The 23920-nt window shown below is 39.1% G+C and overlaps 1 protein-coding gene and 1 long non-coding RNA gene across 6 annotated transcripts in view; one reads left to right on the top strand and one right to left on the bottom strand.

The window, feature by feature from the left end:
• The window catches only part of NIPBL (NIPBL cohesin loading factor), a 295049-nt gene extending 278537 nt beyond the window's left edge, over positions 1-16512 (bottom strand). For 4 of the 5 annotated variants that reach the window (XM_073343792.1, XM_073343793.1, XM_073343795.1 and 1 more), the window contains exon 1: positions 16049-16506. The gene's annotated coding sequence lies outside the window, so the exon portion shown is untranslated. Of the gene's footprint in view, positions 1-16048 lie in introns of all 5 variants that reach the window. The other variant, XM_073343794.1, reaches the window with a different exon arrangement.
• LOC140911217 (uncharacterized) lies at positions 15789-19389 on the top strand. Its single transcript, XR_012158868.1, has 3 exons — positions 15789-16269; positions 16541-17750; positions 19152-19389. It is a non-coding gene; the product is annotated as an uncharacterized lncRNA (long non-coding RNA).
• Positions 19390-23920: the final 4531 nt, after the last annotated feature.

The following is a 23920-nucleotide window of genomic DNA, read 5'->3' as shown; positions in this document are numbered from 1 at the left end:
CTGAGCTGTTGCTGCAGAATTGACAATGAGCATTGTTGTGCAGAAGTACAGGCACAAAGTTACTCCTCTCCCTCACATAGACTTTGCTTGAAAAAAGGGGAGGAAAAAATGTAAAATGGAAAGGGGAAATGAGATAGCGATAGCCACAGACTTAAATTTGAGTGTTTTACTCACTTAACAGACTCATACCTATTAGAATCTGTCTGGGCATACAGGCTTCAAAAAATATTTTTCTTCAATATGTGAAAACATATCTTTGTCAGTATCTGAATAATCTCCCAACTCAACATATCACAACTGTGCATTAAATAAGACTATAACTGGGACAGTATTTGTAAGTACTTCAATTTAATTTGTGTCTGTGGTAAGGAATCTTTCCCACATTTTCCAATGGAGTAAAAGTAGTTCTCACAAAATGAAGTAAACAACAGAACTTGAGAGAGAGGCAATTCACCTATTGCTTTTATTTCCAATGGCATTTCTGTTTTCCCTACCTCCTCTCCAGTTTGAGAGTTCCCAGAAGAGGATGATCATGCCTGTGCTCATGTACACTAGCTCTTTCCCACTGTGAGAGCACAGCAGTTTGGAACAGACTAGACTCATACAATTCTAGCAACTTTCAAATTGCTGCTTTCAGTATCATGGAGAAAGTGTTACTGTACAGGACCATAAGCATAAATGAACAGAGTAACGATTTGGCCATTTACACGAGGAGGGAAAGCATGATGTTACCATGATCCAAACCTAATTTAAACCCTTATTTTTTCAAACAGAGTTGCTAACTTTGAGGAAAAAATGTAAGAGGTTTTTTTTTAACTGTATATAACCCACTAAAACTATATTAATGGTCCTTACACTAAGAAAACATTTTCTTACACCTTGTCAACTGTCTGAAATGGGCCATCTTGATTATCACTACAAAAGTTTTTTTTCTCCTGCTGATAATAGCTCATCTTAATTAATTAGCCTCTTAGAGTTGATACGGCAACTTCCACCTTTTCATGTTCTCTGTATGTATATATATCTTCTTACTATATGTTCCACTCTATGGATCTGATGAAGTGGGCTGTAGCCCACGAAAGCTTATGCTCAAATAAATTTGCTAGTCTCTAAGGTGCCACAAGTAGTCCTGTTCTTTTTGTCTCATTTTAGTAGTTCTCACACATGGGATAGCCGCCACACTTTATTTATTTCAATTTAAGTGTATATACACAACAGCTTTAAGCACTTGTACACCATCATACAAAAGATCCATAAAAGTTTCAAAATAGAACCCAAATCAAATTCACTATCGCTAAAACTAAACCAAACTAACCAGCCAGACCATTAAAAACCACACTCGTGTCAAACCTTACTTCTCCAAAAGCCAAAGAAATCAGATGTATATTGCAGCACAAGGCATGTGACAAAATGTTCACAATGCTTTGAATCTGTTAACTGTGATATAATTACCTTAAAGTGGAAAATGGTTCAAAAGCACCAAAGTGACTTAGGAGCCTAAGACCCATTTTCAAAACTGACGTAGGCACTTTGAAAGCCAATGGGATTTAGACTCCTAATTCATTCAAGCACTTTTTAACATATTACCCCATAACCTGACTACGCTGTAATGCTGTCAGATACAGGGGGGAGGTTTTGAAGATGCTAAAGGACAAACATCACAAAGCTAAATTTCTTCCAGTTACCTACCAGACCCATTTTATGATAAAAGGCCAGATTATGCCAGGCCATTATATATTTGCAAGATGGGGATGGTGCAAGTGGCTTCCCCAACTTGTTCCATGGCACAATTGCAGTTCCTTGACTGCAGTTACTGCTCCATCCAGCACCTCTTGATGCACAACTCACCCAAAAGGGAGAAGAGGTGCAGCCATTCCTATCCTAATCACGCTTCTTTTGCATCAGCATACAGAGATAAATTTAAGGGACAGAACAACAGATCCATTCCCCTGTGCCCTCCATGAGCTCCCTCTATGGCAGGTGTGGGCAAACTTTTTGGCCTGAGGGCCACATCGGGGTTCCGAAACTGTATGAAGAGCCAGGTAGGGAAGGCTGTGCATCCCCAGACAGCCTGACCCCCACCCCCTATCCGCCCTGTGACTGCACCCCTCAGAACCTCTGACTCATCCAATGCCCCCTGCTCCTTGTCCCCTGACGGCCCCCTCCCGGGACCCCCCTGACCCAACTGTCCCTCCAGGACCCTGCCCTGTATCCAATCCCCCCTGCTCCCTATCCACACCACCACCCCCCCCGACAGGCTCTCCGGGACTCCCACGCCTGTCCAACCTCCCCGTTCCCCGTCCCCTGACTGCCCCCCACCAGAACGTCCGCCCCATCCAACCACCTCCTGCTTTATAATTTAAAACAAAACAACCCCCCTGTTCCCCACCCCCTTACCATTCCACTCAGACTGGCAGCAGGACTGGCAGCGGCGCCGCCCGGCCAGAGCCACCACACTGCTGCGCTGCCCGGCAGGAGCTTGCAGCCCCACTGCCCAGAGTGCTGGCGGCACGGCGAGCTGTGGGGGATAGGGGACAGCAGGGAAGGGGCCTGGGACTAGCTTCCCCGGCCAGGAGCTCAAGGGCCAGGCAGGACGGTCTCGTGGGCCGGATGTGGCCAGTGGGCTGTAGTTTGCCCACCTCTGCTCTATGGTAATATGGCTCCATGCTACTTAATGTGGATAAGAGGTTAAAAGCCACAACTGGAGTCCAAATTATGCTGGTAATTTTTTTCAATACTACAAGATTAAAAGCATGCCTACTCAAGAAAGTTGCACAAGTATAATTTAACATGTGAATTTAAACTGATAGTTCAGCTGGTGCTAAAGGTTATATGGACAAACATATTCTGGTGTAAAAGTAGCTTATTTCAATTTAATTAAACCTGTTCCTAATTGAGCTTAGCTAAGAGTGGTCACACAGCCTTTTGCCTTGGTTCAACAATATCAGTTTAAAAACCAATTCAGATTATACTGGTAAAGAAGCTCTTAGCTATCAAAGCAAAATGAGAAAACGCAGTTGCCAAATTTTGTACATGGAAAAGAGCACCATCTTAGTAAGTTAAGAGCACTTTTGACTTTAAAACAAACTATGTAGTAAGTTATTTGGAATTTTTATTTTATTTTATAAATGTTTGCTTTTGTTATGGGCAGATGACCAACAAAGAGGTTTGTTGCAGACTTTCTTTTGGATCATTTGACCCTCAAATGCTATATGTGTTATGACATCAGGATATGTTAGGAGGATAAATACATGGTGGTAAACCTCAACACACACACGCATGCAAAACCCCAGCTATCTTATGAAATACACAAGCTATCATGATCATAGGCTAGTAATTTATCTTGGATTGTGTTGTTTTATAGCCACTGTACATTTAAATTATAAATGCATGATGGTCATGAAGGTAAGTTCCAGCTATTATATCACCAACAGAACAAGAATGGAGTTAACCACAGACAACTTACAATACTCATCAGGAGACAAGATTGTTACTGTTTTTGTCATTGTTTGCTTCTTTCTGAAATATGATAGAAATCTATGTACAGAGAACCTTGTCAATGATAACACACAGTTCTTTAAATTGGCTTTTGTTGTATTCAAGTTTTCAATACTAGTGTTCTGCTACAGTTTTAGGATAGTGAATTTTTCTGCATGCCAGAGGGAACAGAAAATGTGAACAAGCCATGTCATACTGATGTCAGAGAACATTAAGATATAAGTAGAGTTAGTGTGCAAGTGTGGTTTAGATTTATATTGGGATTAACCTAGAAGAACTAATATATCTAGGGTTACCAGATATACCAGATGTCCCATTTTTAAAGTGACAGTCCTGTTTTTTGGGACTTTTTCTTCTATAGGCATCTATTACCCCCCACCTCCTGTCCCGTTTTTTCACAGTTACTATCTGGTCACCCTAAATATACCTAATTTAGTTGGTATATATTATACATATTTTGTGCAAGATCGGAAGACCATGGATCTCTTGTTCTGAGTCCTCACACCCAACAGGCAGAACATATCACTGTAAAGAACCGGATTTGATTTTGACCAGACACTTAGCTCATATATATATTACAGAGCTAAATCCTGTAAGAAAGGATGAATTTATTAGTGCAGCTTCCCTAATCATTAGCAGATCAGCATTACTTTTTATATTATATATAAATCCTATAATCTTGAATGTTCAAATATTGGCCATGGAGTTAATTAATGAAACATTTAAAAATAGTTAAGACTCTCTACATGTAAAAGTGAGCATATTTTACCTTTCACATATATTTATGAATTTCCTTGCTTTTATTGGGTTTTAATTTTAACTTTTTAAATGCAAACTTTGGGGATAATTTTATTTGCTAGATTAAAACAGATAGTATGAAGTGCATTCTATAAATACAGCTATAAAATCTATTTTATTTTCTAAAATACAACCAGCAGAATAAAGATTTAGGACCAGAGACACAGTCCCAACACCCAGACTGAATAGCTAGGTCAAGTCAGCACTGGGCCGATGGAGAAGAAATCTTCTCTCCCAAATTCAAAGAACTGCTCCTTGAAGGCTACTTCAGCCTACAGGGTGAGTCTAGAAAGATCCACATCGAAATGGCCCAGCCCTGCCCCAACCCAATCCAGAGATGCTCCACCTATCTCACATGTGTGTTGCTATGCAGACAGCTTGTGCAGAGTGATTCACATCATCCCATACCTTATACTCATAGTCTTGGCCCTTATTGCAATCAGACATTTATAACACACTTTTTTACCACAGGATCTAGGCAGTACCACTGTTCTATGTGTGGCCATTGTGAACATGAGCCAGGTCCTTCTGCTACAAAAGCATTAGGAACAGCCAAAAGTCCTCATGCAAATTAAAAAAAAAAAAGGCACCAAATATATTGCAGACTAAATTACAAGATATTATATATCTTAATTAAGCCGAGAAAAAAAAAATCCAGAAATCAAGCCCAAGAGACTCACATTTTCAGGAGGCACTAATTTGAATGAACTATAACTAATTTAGATTTCTTTTTTGTTTCTTTTTCATGATACTCTTTGTTACTCTGTAAAAGAAAAAGTGACTCCATCGGATTTTACAAGTTCTATTCTACTTAGAGGAAATGAAAATTACCCCACATGCACAGCAACTTTTAACATGATATAAATGTACTGCACATACATGTTTAAGGCAAAACAGTTATCCTACATCAAGGACCAAGAGCCACTTTAGAGCTTTCAGAAATGTTTAATTATGCAAGTGTGCGAATGTATCAAACTTTTTTGACTGAACTTCTGCAAATGTAAAATTTCTAAAGATGTGTATGCCAAGTTTTAATTAAGAGTAAACGTTTACAAACAAGCAAAAGTTTATAAGAGAAAGGCTGAAAATCACAGCTACACAAATGGTGTAACAGTAATTTATCCCTTCCAAAGGAAGTGTAGTGATGATTAATCCTGGTTCAATAATGTTGTATTATGTGTTTCAACATGTATGTAGAACTAATTTAATAGCTTAAAACATAATATTTACATTTAAAGTCTGAATTCTTTGTAGGAAAAAAGGAGGAACTCTCTCATCTAGTGTTGCAACATAATCAGATTGTGAAAGATATAGTATTCAGTATTATATGATTTAAGCAATTTGGGAACATAGGTATTCTACAACAATTCTACTTCTTTGTTCTTAACTAGGGGACATTCTCTATTTTGTGGTTTAAAAAGTGTAAAAGCGAGATGTTAGAAAAATGTGCCCAAAAGGTGGACCTCAGATGTACCATCCCATCCAGTTGGGAGAAAAAATAAGCTTTGAAATAATTGACAGTGACCATGACTACAAACATCCACTGAAGAACAAACAAAAAAAATGCATACCATGTGGGAAAAGACACAGAGCACTGCACTACTGAATCTGTAAGAGAGAGCTACAGGACACAAACATGCAAAAAAACTTTTTTGCATCCCTCTTGGTTTGAGATGAAAGCCATGCACACCCACCTTTTACATATAATGCATGTATCAGTGGTGTTCAATCTTTTCACCTGGAGGACCTAATGTTATTTCACAAAGGTCACGGGGCTATTTTGGGGCAGACTGTCAGTCCTGTGCTGCTCAGGCAAAGCAAAAGCGAGAAGAAGCCACCTGCTAGTTCCCTGCTGGAATTCCTCTAGTATGCAAGAACCCCAATATGCATAGAGTTGTTATAGCCTGCTCCTACACCTCTCTCCCAGCAGACCACGTCACAGGGGAATGCTGGAGGCTGTAAGAAAGAACGGTATGGGCATTTGGCACATAGTCCTTTGGGGACTACAGCCAGCTGACACAGCACAAGCTGGAGCAGCCCCAGACTGCTTTAACCTGCACCAGGGCTTGGACAGAGACTCAAGCTGCACTGAGTGATTGCTGGTTCTTAGTGTGTCCTCTTATTCCCCTTTGGAAGACTGCCATGGGTGGCTACGTGAGAAGGGAAGCCATCCTTTGCTAAGTACTTACCTAGGCTGAGGCTTCCATCCTGCTCTCTACTACTTCCCACTCCTGTGTTGCAACAGGTGAGAGGGTCACATCAGAGCTGTTCTTGGCACAACAGTGGGAGGTAGTGCCCACTATCTCCTTCTAGTGATTATAAAAATAACAGGGCATGATCCAAGGATCTCATTTCAATTGAACATATTTTTTTTCTTTTAACATAGTTGCCACTGAGGGCCACAATTTAGAGCCTACAGGACCACAAGTGGGCCCCTAGGCAACAGGTTGTACACATTACTGCCAATATGCTTTGGCAACCACTATGATATTTAGGTTTTGCCACAGAAATTTCTGATAATAGCAAGTTAATACTACACAGAACACCATTATCTTACGGTTTCCTTATATTCGTTTATATTTTTTTGGATCTCATTGCTAAGTACTTTAATTTTTCCCCTGACTACTCTTGTTTCTTCAAAACACACCTCCTTCTTTACAGCATGCAATTTCTGTACAGGGCCATTTTTGTGCTGTGAATTGGTATGGCATAACATTAAGCGGGTGGTTTTGAATTTTTGGCAAGATTTTGAGGCAAGTTTTGCAGTAAGTTACTATTCTTTTCAGTGCACACGTAATGGGAGTATGTATCTCCCCTATATTTTGAACCTTTCCCAGCGCGAACGTAAGATTTCTTGCAACTATAATAATCTATTATTTGACTGATTTGCTAAAGAAATACAGTAACAATAATGTACCACTATACTTTCTTTCAGCTTTAATACTTCAGCATTAAAGTTAGTAAACTTAATGAGCTACTTATACTCAGAAAATTATACTGAAGAAATTCCAACCTTCAGGAAGCTACCTCTACCTCTTATCACTCTACAATGACATATAGAAAGATTTAAATCTGAGAAAAACATACTTCCCTAAAGTATAAAAAAAATTAATGCAATGATTATGGCAAATTCCAAGAAAGTTAACCATGATACCCCATTAGTAACAATATTGTATAAATAGCACAGACAAGTTAAAGATCATATTGGCCTCAATGGTGTAGGTCCAGACTGTAAAGTGACAACATAAAAAAACAAACAAACAAAAAACACCTTCTTACTTAACAGATCTGTTCCCTTGTGTATTCAAAGTTATGACGGCTGAATGTGGTGACTAAATATTTTACTGTATTTTAATCACATTGGCCTTGCTAAGCAAATACAGCTATAACTGTGTAGAGGATTTTATTCCATTTTAGTAAACAATTTTGTTGATGTATATGTTCTAGTCAGTTACACCTGTGTGAACCTACTGAAAACAATGAGTTTTCACAAGCATCCCTGGGTGCATAATCTGAGAATGAAGCCACAAGGGTGAAACTGAGAACTTAATATGCCCTTCAGAATTTTTATCAGTCACAATGATACACAAGAGAAAGAATCCAAATAGCCTGGATTCTGATAGCATTCTTGCAGCATTTGAAATCAGAATGCCTTTTTTTTTAAATTTGAAAACTGAGCATGTCTGATCTGGAAATCACTGACACAAACATGAATACCCCATATCATTTTTTACAGAGTGACTTTTCAGAATGAAAGCACATTTATACTTTTAATTTTTACTAATCACAAAACAACAGTATAGGAACTACACTTTTCATTATTTTTACTTAAACTGACATAGTTAGGCTGCTTTAAGACATTAATATTAAAAGAATTATTTTGGATTTAATTGTGTTATACAAATAGGTATTTTAATGAAACATATACTTAACACTTCTGAAACCTAATGATTCCACATGTGAAATCAGCATATTTTAAAATTTAATGCAAAGCCATTTGTTCTCCTCTCCAACACTCTCTTCAAATTTAGGCCCCAGACCCAACAATGAAGCCAAGCTGATGACCTTCAACTTCAGTGGATCTCCAGGAAGACATAAAAGGTCCATCTACATAGACGTTATGGCTAATCACTTGCCAAGTATGGTTTAAAACCTGTTTATTCCCATGACACTGTATGCTTAGTTTAAGTCTGGAAAAAGTATTTATGGCAGGTGTAAAATAAACATGTTAAATATATATGAATATAGAACATTCATGTTTTTACATTTTTGTATTAAATGTTACTACCTACACAATGGCAATAGATGAAGTAGAATATTTTCCAAGTTGCAGTCTGAAGATTAATTGTGTGAAAATTGAGCTGTTTATCTTGTTATATTATGGTGGCTTGTTTAAGCAGCAGTTTGAAAGCATTATAAACAAATTAATTATAACAGTAATACAATTTCTTTATTGTTAAATTTAAAATTTCTAATTTCAGCACATAGCACTGTACTTCCAACCAGGCTCCAGATACCTTTTTAACTGGATACTCAGAGTACAGATTAAGGGCCCACTGCTCAAACCCTTATACAACTAGTCTTTATTCAAAAGTATCCCCACTGACTTCAACAGGCTTCGCACATGAGAAAGTTGGCAGGAACAGACTCTTAGTATTATGTGGAGGTCATGACTAAAATTTTGTTTAGCTTGCTACTTTATGATAGCTTGTTTAAGTGGCAGTACTTGAGAACATGTTATATTCACACAAATGTATATTTTATATATATACTGTTAATAATGTTTTCAAAGCATTGACATCCAAACAAGTCACCAAAATATAGTAGTCAACATATTCAACCACTTGTGTATTAAATCATAATTATTTTATATTTATTATACACAAAACTACATTACAAATTCTTAAAGGTTGCAAAGTCAAGCACTCAAAAAGGTAGGAAATGCCAGAATTCAGGATGTCTGCACATATTAGAGGCAGAGGTAACAGAAAAACCTACTGTTAAGGTTAGCTAACACTTTAAACACCATGTTTTCAGCTCACGTATAACTTTGTCAAACTTTAATCATTTGGGCTGAAATGTGTCATACCAGGTGCATGCCTCATGCTAATTTTTTGAAGTCTCTGTTTTTGAAAATTAGGCGAGAGAAAAATAGGTGTTCTCAATATTTTTTTTTTTTAAAAAGGAATCCTTATAACCATATTACTGAGATGCTATAGCACCTCCATCCTTTGAAACAGGGTCTTGACATTTGGCGGGGATCATCCTGGGGTTAGAGAGGTACTTCTTTGCTGTCCCTATAAAAAGCCTCCCAAATTTGGCTGAGTTCTAAGTCTCTGAAAATTACTTTACATGTGCTCACTAGAATTTTGTTAAGAGTCTGGCATCAAAATTCTCTAAACATTCAGTTTGTGCTGGACATGCTCCAGCTTAGCAGTGCAGGGACTAAACAAGTCTTTTCTTCAGTTGCTCCTCCTACCTGTCAGGCCTGCTGTGGCACTCAGCACTTTACTGTGCTCTCAAGTTTCCCTGGTGGCATACAGGCAGTACAGGAGAAGCCACGCACCTCAAATGCAGTGGGGGTGAGGAATACAGGCAGGGGGAGGGTTACAAGAGTTTGTAACCATTAGACGACACTCAACTTTGAATCTTAGAATGTAACCCAGAATTTCTGAGACCCAGCATTCCTCTGCTGTCTAGCAAATATGTACACTGGTGAACATACGGCAACAGCCTCCTACTGCTACCTATTACTCTGTAAACTCAAGTGGTAGAAGTCTGTGCTGTAGATCTAAAAATACCAACCTTACCAGGGACCCACATGAGGAGGGTTAATACAGTTCCACATGATGGAATTTGTTTTTTCAATTTGCTATTTTAAAAACCTAAACCTACATATGAAAACCATGTTAGAGGAAAATTGAGGGTACAAAGCCAAGCAGTCAAATGTTAGGAAATGCCAGAATTAAGGTTGTCCATGCAATTGTAATTTGGCCCCCTTTTTTGTGCAGTATGACAAAGTAATTACATGATCACATACATTTTTCCTCCACAAGATCATGCCTCATTCAGTGCACATGGTAAATGGTGCTCAGGGAATGAATTACGCTGTTGTCTGAATAGGATCTTAGCCTCACTTGCTGCAGAAGTTGAAGGTTTCTAGTTAATGAGGAAGAGAACTGTAGAAACTGAAAGGACAGTCTCAGCATTAAGGCGGTAGTATGCCACCCTGAAGAACTGGATTCCATCCTTCTTTCTGCTATAGAGTTCCTATTTGATGCTGGGCAAGTCACTTAAACCAAAGTTTTCATAGGTGGCCACTAACTGAGTGTTCATCACTTTTTGGGTGCCCAACATTGGGACACCCTAAACCTGATTTGCAGAAGTGCTAAGCACTCACAGGTACAAGTAAAGTCAAAGGGAGCTGTGCTTTGAAAATATTAAGTAGTACAGAAATACTAAGTACTCAGAAAAATCAGACCCTATGCATCATAAATTGGACATCCAAGATTTATGGACACTTTCTACAATTTTGACCTTAATCCCCATCTGTAAAATGGGGGTAATCATAGAAGCATAGAAAAGTTGGGCTGAAGGGACCTCAACAGGTCATCTAGTCCATATGACTGCACTGAGGCGAGGCAAGACAAGTAATCATATCATATTACCTCACTGGAACGTAATGAGGATAAATTATTTCAGATTTGTGAACCACCCAGATACTTCAATGGTAAGCACTACAGAAAGCCCATGAGGAAATTAATAATTCTGTATTCAGTGCAGAATTTGGATGGTGTGTGGTAAATAAGCCATAGGGCCACACATTGAATGATCATGATAAAAATAAATTATGAATAAGTAGCAAGTCAGTGAGCACTGTCCATCCTGAGCACTGAATGAGTGCTGTGAAAAATAGCAGTATGTGATTATGTAACTAAAGAGAACAGCATACACACAAAGGGGCTGAATTAAGGTTGCACTGCAACTTTAATTCTGGCATTTCCTAATTTTTGAGTCCTTTACTTTGCACTCTTACTATTCTTTTAACAGCTTTTGTACATGATGTGTATATATATGGACTAGAGTTTGAATAAAATGTTTCACATCAATGCTTAGCAATACTATTTTGCAAAAACTATAGAGACTTACCCATATTTGTAAAGCACTTTGAGACCAATGGATGAAAAGGGGGAAAATTCTATCACTGAGAAATAACAGGTAACACTGATTTATCTCAAATACTAATAGCAATATGATGAAACATTTCTAGATTTTTTTTAATTGAAGGCAAAAAATACTTTGTATTAAAATCTTTCAAGTTTAACGTGGAAGAAATGAATATTGAAGAACTGTTCTTTTCTTTATAGTTTGTTTCAGGTGAATTGTAATCTTCACGTTCTCTCTCTGTGCACTATCAATGATTATATTTAATTCAACTGAAATTCCTGTTAATTTTATATGTACATTTAGGCCAAAATCCTCTCCACTACTACCAGGGTTTTCTGTGGTGGATAATGGGGCAGGAAGCAAGAGAACTGTAGGTTCTCTCCATAGCCTCTGCCAAACTCCCTCAAGTTCTACACCCCTAACTCTCTCACCTTTGTGAAGTAGACCTGCACCACTTCCAACATAAGAGGGCCCTTTGCACCCACTTAGGGTGAGGGTCTGGATTTGCCCCTTAAAGCAGATTCTGCCTATAAGTGTAAAGGAAATAAAAAGATGCAAATTTAAATAAATGGAGCAGTAAGTCCTCAGTACAGTCCTTTAATAATTATCTTTTTAAAAGGGTTTCTCTCTAATTAAAAAAAGGTCATCTTTTACACAGAGTGTCTCCACAGAGAATCCATATCAACAATAGCCTTGAAGATGTCTCCACATAATTGGACTTTTATGATTATATGATCATTCAAATCAGAAACTAACCTGAATAGCAAATTTTCTAAGAAATGGAAAAAGCAAGATTCAAAAGAAGCAGCACCAAATTAAAATGGCCAGTTCTATCCCCCATTAAATGCAACAGGATTTTTTTGTTTTTTGTGGTACCGTATTCTGAGAAACAAAATAGCTATTCTAATATAGGCTAGTCTTTCCCCTCCCCCAACCTAAATTGGAAGTCATCACACCAGAGACTATCCATAAGTACTGAATACATGTACACACACAGAGCATATAGTCCAACAATAGTTTCTAGCAACAGACTATTTAGCTGAATTCTTAATTTCAAGATTTAAGAAATTTCTTCTCTACTTCTAGATACTGAGGCTGCACAATTTAGTTTCTCTTTTTGAAAGAATTACTGATTTTTCACTAAAATGTTTTGGTTTCTGGAATGGCTTTCATGAACTAAATTTTAATATAAAATCAATATTATGACTTCTGTATTACTACATATGTTTGGCACACATAAAAGCATCACATTTAACAGCTTAAGACACTGAAAACTGCAATAGAACATCTTATTTCAATCCCTAGCTGAAACCATTTCCTGGTTTAACTGGCATCTCTTTCACCTATTACTCTTCAAAGTATTTTATATACAAGTGCAAGAGTATCCAGAGTGCTCAATCAGCGTCAAGCTGCCTTGTCCTAATTATCATACAACAAAAACAAACAATACAATCCCTGACCCAAAGAAATTACAGTCTAAGGCCTTGATTCTTCAGTTAGATCACAGAGTGCCAATGAAGTCAATAGGGTTCCTCATAGTGCAGGAGTCACTCCATGTGTCCAACTGCAGGATTAGGGCTTAAAATTGATTGTACTGGCAGATTTATGATTCTGAGTTTTGTTTTACTTTCACAAATAAGAGAAGCATATTGTTGTTACCTTTTAAAAATGTTTAAAATGTTTGAAGTTAAAGATATACCTTCATCCTGAAACCCAGGTTATTTTAAAAAAAATGTAAAGGCAACTTCAGGAAATACATCTTTGCCTGAGTCCTCTTGCCAATTTTTGTGGGACTCAAATTGTGTAAAAAAAAACCACATAAATAGGAGGAGGAACAAAGTGACTATACATGGAAAACAAACAACAACATACACAAAGTGCTGTCAAATGTACAAAATAAACTGAAAAATGTTTTGCTCTCTGTTCTCTTTCAGTTACAACTAACACACCTAAGATTTCTTTAACACTAATAAATAAAAATCACTTGTCTGACTTTTAAAAGTTATGCTCTTAACATAGTTATTTAAGTAAATTACTGTTCCCATTTTTTAAGAAATTTTCTTCTTGGACACATAGCTGTTCTGACAAATGGAAGTACAGTTTCTGATGCTTGGGGGAAAATAGGCATGAAAATTAAATACTTCTGGTTTTCCACTATTTTTAAAATTTGATTTTCAAAATGTTAACTAAAAATTAACGTCTCCCAGTAAAGTGTACAGTAAGTACTTTTAATTTCCAGATAAAATATTTTTGAGTGAGAAAATATATCACCAAGTAGCCCATGATGACCTTAATAATTCAAAATTAAACACATTGCATATCACTAGAAGATGATTTTTTTTTAAAAAATCACAAATACAGTGTCTGCAATTTACAGGTTTGTTTATAAACATGTTTTTCATTTTCCATATATATGAATTTTATCCAGAAACATGTATGTTTTGGGATTTTAAAAACAAGCAGTAAACCGTGTCAGAAGAAAAACTTGACAGGAACTATATAGCAGCTCAATTCCTACTCATATCTTGCATGTTTCAAGTCAATTGCCTTATTTAATTTAAATTACTGAAATTAAAGTGTATAAATCAAACAAGTCCATTAGCAATCATCTAACCGAAACTAATTTTCCCTTGTTCCAGAGACTCGTTCTTTAAAAATGACGAGAGAAACCCTAGGGCCAATGTCGCTTCCTGATGATGAAAATTACCCAAGTACAACAGTTTTTGTACAGTCCTTTCTTTCCTGTAAACTAGAGCTACGTCGGCCTCCACACCCTCTATGGCCCAAAAGAAAACAGCAATTCAGTTACACACAGAGATAGGACAATTCGAGACAACTTGCAGCTCTCTCTACAATTCATAAAGTTTAAAAATAAAAATTGCTTTATCAAAGTGTAAATGGTTCCTCTCCACGCATGTAGGCCTGAGGCCCTGTTGCAAACAGTGTCTCTCACAGGACCAGGCAGCACAAAGACAGGAATGGGAGATTAGTGGGAGGGAGGGAGGCCGGGATTGGGGCTCAGCAGGATCTTCAGGCTTTTTAAAATTCAAACTGCTCCCTGACCAATACAAATCACGGACACGCTACTGACTACTACATGGATTTACAGCATTAAAAACACGCCTTCTATGTGACAGCTATATTAACTTCAATCTTTTAAACATGTATTAGGACACAGAGGCAAGTTAGCAAGGCTGAGCAGAAAGATTCTGAACACAATACAAAAAGTTACTTTTAAAGACACATTAACCACTTAATGTTACAAGAGATCTCCCTGAACAAGAAAACATACTACAATATAGTGAAAGTTTATTGTGCAATATTGCTACATTTTAACTACTTGAACATTTCCTTTCAATATTAAATATGAAACTTAGTATCAAAACAGCCTGATCAGAGCAAATTTTCACCAATGATGCAGCTTTAGTGGAAGTATTTTACTGGTTACCAGCGGGTACTTTAAATTTACCAGTTTTTTCAACAGCATTCTCAACTCCACTACATATTAGTCCAAGGTTTACTTTACTATAAATGACTTACACCATTTACAGACACTTTCTGTTAAGATGACACCTAGTTACCCTGTCAAACATCATGGACACAAACAGCCAATAACAATTCCGGGACCTCAAAATGATCTGACCTGACAAGAAAAGATAGCTCTTATTTTAATTCAATTTAAATCCCATATTCTTAGGGTAAAATCCCAGTTTTACCTTGATCCCTGAAATGTCATATATTTATCACTCTGTGCACAACCCCTGCCCATTTGTTCACAAGTTATTAGAAAGCATAAAACAATATTTTTGTGTATTACTTATTCATGGAATATATATAATCTCTACGTTATATATTATATTGATAACCGACATGATACTCCATGTATATTTCCTGGGGTCTCCAGGTGTTCATGGTGTGTCAATCATTCAACAAGGACTAGTTGTATTCTATAAATAAAAGTAGTGATTACAGCGCGAGTCAATTACTATATATTGGGAGGTTCAATCTTTTAAACTGTACAAATCCATGTGTATTAACTTTTGAGTGTTCAAACTGGAGTTTGTTTAAGGAGAAATAATGGTGAGGATAATGGGTATAATGGAAATATTTGTTTCTCCCTGCTCCTCATACTGCTCTCTCCCGGTCCAGAAGACTCTCTGGGCTGGTTGCGCTGGGACCTTTCCCCCCTGCCCTACTGAAGTTGTAAATATGGCAAGGGATCATTGCACATTTGCTGTTAATTGTATTGTTTCCTGCTGCTGCTCTCCGGGTTGAGGCCTGTCACTGAGAAGCCGCTTCGCCTCTCTAATCCCCGAGCTGGAGTGAAGGCGCTGGCCGGCGGCCTGCGCCCTCCGCCGGGCCTGAGCCTCCCGGCAGCCCGGGAAGAGCCAATCTCCTCCGCCAAACCCTACACAGAAGGAAAGGGGTTGTGCAAGGAACACCTCCGGCTGCCCCTCACTCCCTCTCTACCCGGGTAACAGCTAATCCCCTCTGCCCCCGGCAGAGCTGGGCCGCCTGCGCTGGAGGCCCGGCCCGCTGCTGGAGAGGGCAGGGAGGGGAAGGGGAGACAAGGAGGGGGAATTACCTGAGCAAATCGGCGTCTGAATCCAACGAGAATCCGAGAGAGGGGGAGAGGAATCCGCCCCCCTCCCTCCTCAGAGGAGCCGCCGCCGCCGCTGCTGGGCCGCCGCCGCCGCGGAGCAGGAGGAGGAGGGGAGATAATATAACAACAATAATCCGGACCGGGAGGGGGGCTGGCTCCTCTTCCGTCTCCTCCTCAGTGCAGCGAACATGTAGAGCCGGAGGGTGAGCGGCCGAGACAAATCCCTTCCCCCTGAGCCTGCTTCACAACATCAACACGGGCCGGGCAGAACCGGTTCCGAGACACACACCGACCCGGGGGGGGGGCCGCTGCCACTGGCCCGCCCGCCGCCACCGCCTCTCCCTCTGTGCGTGTGAGTGTGTGCGGGCGGGGGAGGGGGGGGTAGCTTGGGCACGGTGAGTCGGTACCGAGCGGGGGGGGGGAGGAGGAGGAGGAGGAGGGGAAGGATCCTGTGTGTGTCTCTCTCCCTCTCAGAACAAAATGCCGACCGGAAGTGCAGCTGCAGGAATGACTCCCTCCACCGGCGCCAAACACCAACAGCCTCCCCCTTCCCGCTGCCGCGGCTGCCTCCTCCTTGTTCACTCAGCCAGCCCTGTTTCCGCCACCGCCACTGCTCTCCTCCCCTCTCCGCAACACACAGCAGCTGGAGCTTCTCCGTCTGCCTCGTCTCGCCTCCCGGCTGCCGCCGCTGATGTAGCTCTCCGCCTGTGTCTCTCCCTTTCTCCACCCTTCCTCTGCCTCCGAGTTTTTCTTTCTTTTCCCTTTCTCATCTAGATGAATGCGACTGGAGTTTGGATTTAGGCCTGCGCTAAGCAGAAGGGAACCTGCGATCGATCTGTGAAGAGGGGACCATTTGAAAGAAGATTTTCTTTTAATGTTGATGAGAAGGAAGACTTTAAATGACTGCAAAATCTTTCCTCGCATGAGACACTTGAAAGGGTGCATTAAAATGGATCCCAAAAGAAGGAAATCTTCCCTCGTCCGAATGACTGCGATTTAGCAGACCTTGGAAACTTGCTGGATCTTATTTTATTATTGTTCTTGTCCATGTGTGTGTTAAGATGCTGTTGTAGCCGGATTTGAAACATCCGATGCTGAAAATGTTGCTGTGTCGAGTGATTTCCAGACGAGTATGGTAACCGAATAATTGATTTTTAAAAGCAAGTGCAGAGGAGGGGAGAGACTGCTGTTGAAGTGAAGGCTCGTTTGCTGGAACCTGAAATGTTTGTTGCCAGATTTTCCTAGAAAAGACTTTACTAGGCTAATTATGTGTTGTGAAGGAATCTTTGGCGAAGACAACAGCCCTAGTCAGAAGGCTTTTCTATTTTCTGTTCTGGCATTGTGTGTGATCATACCACAGGATAGTACGAAGTGTGTGTCTTTCATTTATGCTGGGTTAGCCGCCTCCTTTTTACTCACTATTGAGATTCCGATCCTGCAGTTCTCACTTAGACGAGACTCCAGTTGATGTCAATAGGAGCCTTGTTTAAGTAAGGACTGCAGGATTGGACCATACAATTGGACAGTAAGTACATGTAAATGTCATGGAATGCATCCTTTCGGCTATGGATGGACGTAGTTTACACATGGGAGAAATGCCTTCCAAATCATGCCATTGCTTTTACATGCGACGCAACTGGATCCTCTCTGACCTCTATGTGATCACTGCTTGAATAATTACTAGGTACGTCTCCACCACCGTTTTAAAAACGTGGCTGTCCCTCTCAAATTGAAAACTAGTTCATAGTGTCAGAGTGGAATATAATTTTTAAAACTACATATTTTTGGGTGAAGGCAGTAGGAGCGATATCTTACTTCAGTACTGTATTGATTATACTAATTTCATATGGATAAATTTCTATATATAAGTTTAAAGGGACAACTTTTGTCTGAAATTTGTTACCTACACTTGTTCCAAATAACCATTTAGGCCCTGATCTTGCAAATGCTTATGCATCACATGTAATTTTAAGCACAGATGTATCTGCAGAATTAGGGCTTTCATTAGTTATTCCACTTCTTTTTGTGGACTGTTCAGAGAGTAATGGGTGGAAAAGACAGGAAAATTTGATTATAAAACCACAAAACTTGGCAGAGCCAGGCGTATTACCTACCTGAAACTATGGTAACTTATTATTATTAATTGACTAGATTTAAGTTTTTGAGTCCTCTAAGTAATTGTAATAAATTATCAATACAATGAAATATCTTAAAATCAATTAATAGATTATAAGGCCAGAAGGGACCATTGTAATCATCTAGTCTAACCATCATTTGTAGGATGGAATAGCAAAGTGCTTCTCTGTAAAATGTGGCTATTCAATGCAAATGTCATGGTAATAACATACATTAATCTACTGAATTTCACTCTGAATCTTTGATTAATAATATGAGTGACCCTCTTCTGATGTCTTTTCAACCCTATTTAATTAAATTAGGCAGTAATACTTGGGAAAATTGTCATTTTATTACATTAGATATGCATCAGAAAAGTAATTAAAGGATTGGAAGCAATGGTTGTTTTGGAAACTATTGTTATGACATGATAGATTCAGAATTACTTGTAAAATTAAGCTCCTTACGTAAAAACTAAATATATTTTACTTATCTGGAAGCAATTAGATATAAAGGTTATTACAGTAATAAAGTAAGGTCCTGATTCTGCATTCAGATCCATACAAGTAGATCTCTATAGTCCATTGTCTTTATTGGACTCCATGTCAAACCATAAGTATCGGGTCATATATGTTTACAGAACAATTTATTATACATAATTCATCATGTTATATAATGTCCATGAGGAAGAGGGATTATGGTGTCATGAAAATTATAGAAACAAAATGTTACAACAAAAGTGAATTGCAGATAAGTCTTCAAAAGTTTTAGGCCTCATCCTGCTTCCTTTGAAGTCACTGGGTGGTGGTTAAGACTACATCTTTTCCTCTAAATGACAAATGCATGGCTATCATCACTGTAAATCTAAGATAATTATCACTCTAAATGTGCACACTTTTTAATTTTTTGATTACTTGTTAGAATGAATAAAATAAGTATGCACTGTAATTTTTCCATTTGTTTTTTACAGGGTCTGGTGTAACATATCCAAGTTTTCCCTCATTTTAAGTTCTGCATGGTGTACTCTAGTAGTAGCTGGAGTGGGACTCAGGAGACTTGGATTCTATTCCTGGCTCTACCACTGGGCTGCTGGGTGACCTTGGGCAACTCACTTCATCTCAGCTTCCCCATCTGTAAAAGGAGGATAATGATATTGACCTCCTTTGTAAAATGCTTTGAGACCTCCAAATAAAAAGTGATATATAAGAGCTTTTTATTATTACCATTATTTCTGTTTGTTAGTCAGTCCATATGTAATATGTATTTATTTCTGCACAGAATTTTTGGAAGGTCTTTGGTGTATCTGCATAAATAAAAAGCCCGAACAAGATAGTTATATTTTTAAATAAATAAATAAAACTTGCTAGCAATTTAAAAAACTTTTGTGCACAATTTTGGGAATTCATTGTATATACGTTCTATGGGTAGAATGCAGTGTAGCTCAACTAGCATTCTAAATTTATCAAGTAATTGAGGATTTTGGTATTAAGGCTGTGTTACAATAGTGAGTAGGAGGAAGGCAATGATGAATGCTATCTGCCAAGAATGTAAATATAAAGTAATGCTTATTGCATTGACTGTTATCCACAGGCACAAATAATTGCACCAGATAATTAATTCATTGGGGAATATTCATCTTGAGAAGTAAATAACCTTAAGGTCAGGTGAAGCTTTCACTGATACAGATTTAAAAAAAAAAAAAAAACCCAGCCAAAATGGCCTGCAGTGTGGGGAATAAGATATGTGTACAGATATCTATGTTATGATTTTCAGGTTTACAATCTTGCAGTGACCATTTATTTTCTACGATATAGGAATTGAGTATAAAATTCTATCCCATTGCAAGTTTCCTTATACTAGTTCTTTAGTATAATCAAGCAACAGGAAATTTGGATAACATAGCACAAAATGATTCATTTTCTTTTTCTTGTAAGGTAACTACAAAACCTTTTTTTTCCTTCAGTCCAGAAACTCTAAGACTCATTTTAGTAACTTGCATTAATACGACTGTATTAAGAATTTTTCTTTTTGTGTGAAATGTTCAAGCCATGTATAATTATAGAAACCAAATTGTGCCCTCCTGTAGGGGAAAAACACAGAAAGCTATGAAACTCGCAGAGTTTCAGTTTAGTGTTATTTCCAAATAATCCTATTAGGCGTGGATTCTAACCTTTAGTTATCCAGATGTCACAAGATCAGTGTTTATACAACTATTCTTTGGGAGCATCCACAAAGAGCTCCCTGTGGCTCATACCTCCAGCCAAGCAAGCATCTGCCTTCTGCACCAAATGCAATTTCTGAGTGAGCTTCAAGGATAGACCATGTAGAGCACATAGCAGTAATCCAATATCAAGGTCTGAAGGGAATAGACAGTGGTAAGGAGATCCACATGAGAGAGAAATGATCAGTCACCTTACAAGATACAGATGCAAAAAGAGTTTTGTCAAGTGACAGAACTTTGAAATCCAGAAGAAGAATATGAGCATCCAAAAGCATGCTGTGATGGGGAGTACCAGGCCCTTTATAGCCCCTTCCTGGAGGTCTTGTGGTCCTACTACATCTCACTCCAGGAAAGGAGTAGCAAAGCTGGGTCCTTCAGCTGTGCCTAGAGACGCTGCATGAAAGCAGTAAACCCGAGTCCATCAGGCTCAGATAAAATGGGACCAAAGGGTAAGGAAAAGTGCTCCTCTCTGGCCAAAGGAACTTGAGGGACAACCAGAGTTTGGACAGAGAGGACCTGAGAACTTTAACCATGAGGTAAGAGGTGAAGATAAAGGGGCCAGGTGGAAAGAGGCCCAGGTAAAGAGCAGTAAAAAATTTAAGTGTTTATAGGGCTTCTTGGTTGGAACCCGAAGTAGTGGGCAGGCCCAGGTTCTCCCACTGACCAATGGTGAAGTGCTATAAACCCCTAAAAGGGGACAAGGCTTGTTTGGAAACTCAAGTTAAGGACTGAATTTTAAGGGCCCATTTTAAGGGCACTGTCCCCAGCGTCCCTTCCTGATACTTCCTCCCCACTTACTAACCTCTGTCTTTTCTGGACTGAGTTTCAGATGGATCTTTTCCATCAAAGATATTGTATTGGCTAGACACTGGAAAGCAAACTCACTGTCTAGGTTTTATGATTAAAGAAACACAGAATTGCATGTTAGTTATATACCCATACAGGGAAAGCAAATTTTAAGTCCTGTGGAACCCCACATGAGAGCTATGAGGATTAATAAGTAAATTCCTAACACACCTTCTGAGATCTTTCTGAGAAGCGCTAAAGTAATTCCGTCTTTTCTGTCAGGATGTGCAAGTGAATCAGTACACCTTCATGATCAAGGGAAACAAAGGTTGTTAAAGTCAGCATGAACATTTTACCTCTGTCCCCTGCAAGAAGATGATGGGCTAGATTTGCAAAAAAAACTAAAGATAGAAGAATATCTCAATTACAGATGCATCATATGTAATTTTCAAACAATCATAACTTTAAAAAAACAATTATTCAAACTTAGAAAAGTCCATTTTCCTTTTAGTGGTTTGTTTTCCAACTTTTAAAGTTTCTTTATTTGTTCTTACTCTCCCATATTTTAAAATTGTCTAAATGGTTTTCCCCTCAGATTTTCCAAAAGTAATTTCATTTTGGACAGAGACAAAGCATGGAAAGCTTCAGCCCAAAACATGTATGTTGGAGGCTAATAGGGGAAGATTGTGTATTGTTTTTAAGTCATATGTGAGTGAAAATATGAAGTTATAATGGAAATTGTTTTGAAATCTTAAGTATAATAACCATTGTCAGTGACAGTTGCCATGTTAATTTTAAGAATTTAATTTTAATGGAGTTTATCTTTGTATATTTTCTAGAAGTGTATTAATCTACAAACTCATGTTTGTTACTGTTTCAGTTATATTACAGTAATGCTTAGGAGCCCTAACCAGAATTGGATCCATTTTGTTAGGCAGTGTACAAACATAAGAAGACACAGTCCCTGGCCTGAGGAGACTCCAGTATACATGTATCTCTGAGGCCTGTACATTACCTGCGCAAAGATAATCAAAATAACTGGTTACATATATTACTGTAATTTTAGGGGAAATAATTTTCTTAAATAGCACCATGGCATGACCTGTAACTCCTACTCATCTGTGAGGCATTTAAGTGATTGAATTGATCAAATATATGCTCTATGGGTCCTGAGATACTTTATCCTGACAATCATCGATTCTGTATTATATCCCATATAACAGCCGTTCACGGATTCCTTCAAGTTTTTCAGTGTTTTTCTGTACTTCATTCACATTCCCCTTCATTTCCAGAGTTATATCTCACCATCTTGTGCTTTGCTCCAGGCTCAAGTTCCAGTTTCCATTAGGCTAGTTAATGCTGTCTCTCTTCTGTTCAAAGCCCTTGTTTTTTTCCTGCATTTCCTCAGGCATTATTTGTCTTTTCTCTTTAGACTGTATTTTCCCAAGCATTTTTTGAGTGTTTCCTCCTCGGCTGCTCCCGAAGATAGACGCTGAGGCACAAAAAGCCCCTAGTTGCCCTCTTTTCCCTTTTACTGTCCCTTATTACTGACAAAGATCCTTCAGAATCCAAAGTTCTACCAGTCTCTCTTCAAGGACCTATCAACCTAAAGAGGTTCTCCTTAAAACCAACTATTTTATTATTATTCTGGACAATTTGGCTACAGAAAAGACTTGTTTATGGAGGGGGAGGACATGTTGTATCCCCTTAGTGGGGAGTGAAGGGTATAAAACGCGTGGGCAAACTACAGCCCACGGGCCGGACGTGACCCATCAGCCGTTTCAATCCGGCCCTTGAGCTCCCACTGGGGAGCGGGATCAGGGTTGGGGGCTGCTCTGTGTGGCTCCCAGAAGCAGCGGTATGTCCCCCCTTCTGGCTCCTATGCATAGGGGCAGCCAGGGGGCTCAAGTACCGCCCCCACAGCTCCCATTGGCCAGGAACCGTGGCTAATGGGAACTGCAAGAGTGGTGCCTGCAGATAAGGCAGTGCACAGCAGAGCAGCCTGGCCGCACCTCCACATAGGAGCCGGAGGGAGAACAGGCCGCTGCTTCTGGGAGCCCTTTGAGGTAAGCACTGCCTGAAGCCTGCACCAGCCCTGATCCCTCTCCTGCCCTCTGAACCCCTCGATCCCAGCCTGGAGCACACTCTTACACCCCAAACCCCTGCATCCCTAGCCCCACCCCAGAGCCCCCAGCCCAGAGTCCCATCCCGCACCCTGAACTCCTCATTTCTGACCTCACCCTGAAGCCACACCCCCAGCGAGAGCCCTCACCCCCTCCTGCACCCCAACCCCAATTTTGTGAGCATTCATGGCCCGCCATACAATTTCATTACCCAGATGTGGCCCTCGGGCCAAAAAGTTAGCCCACCCTGGTATAAAGTGCTTGAATTGAATTTATGTGCCATGTCAATGATGGCAAAAACAATACAGTAAAGGATATCTGTGTTTGAATAACACTTTATAAAGTAAATCAGCTAAGAGATACTATATTAGTAAAAAGATCAACTGGAGAGCATGTTTAGTCAAAACTTATATTTCATCATAGTTGCATCTGTTTTCTTTACAAAAAAGCAGTCATATGAAATTATGATATATGAGCTGATTCAGGGAAAAATGTTAATCATCTATAGACTGAATTGCAGTTGAAAATATTTTAACACAATCATTCCTTTATGAGAATTTTTTCTCACCTAGCTTCAAAGGGTTGTATTGAGGTTGCAAGTTCTGTGTG

Source organism: Lepidochelys kempii, chromosome 5, assembly GCF_965140265.1.
Source record: "Lepidochelys kempii isolate rLepKem1 chromosome 5, rLepKem1.hap2, whole genome shotgun sequence".
Classification (NCBI taxonomy): Eukaryota; Metazoa; Chordata; order Testudines; family Cheloniidae; genus Lepidochelys; species Lepidochelys kempii.
The sequence above is the reverse complement of the archived record's forward strand: the minus strand, read 5'-3'. Positions and strand labels throughout refer to the sequence as shown.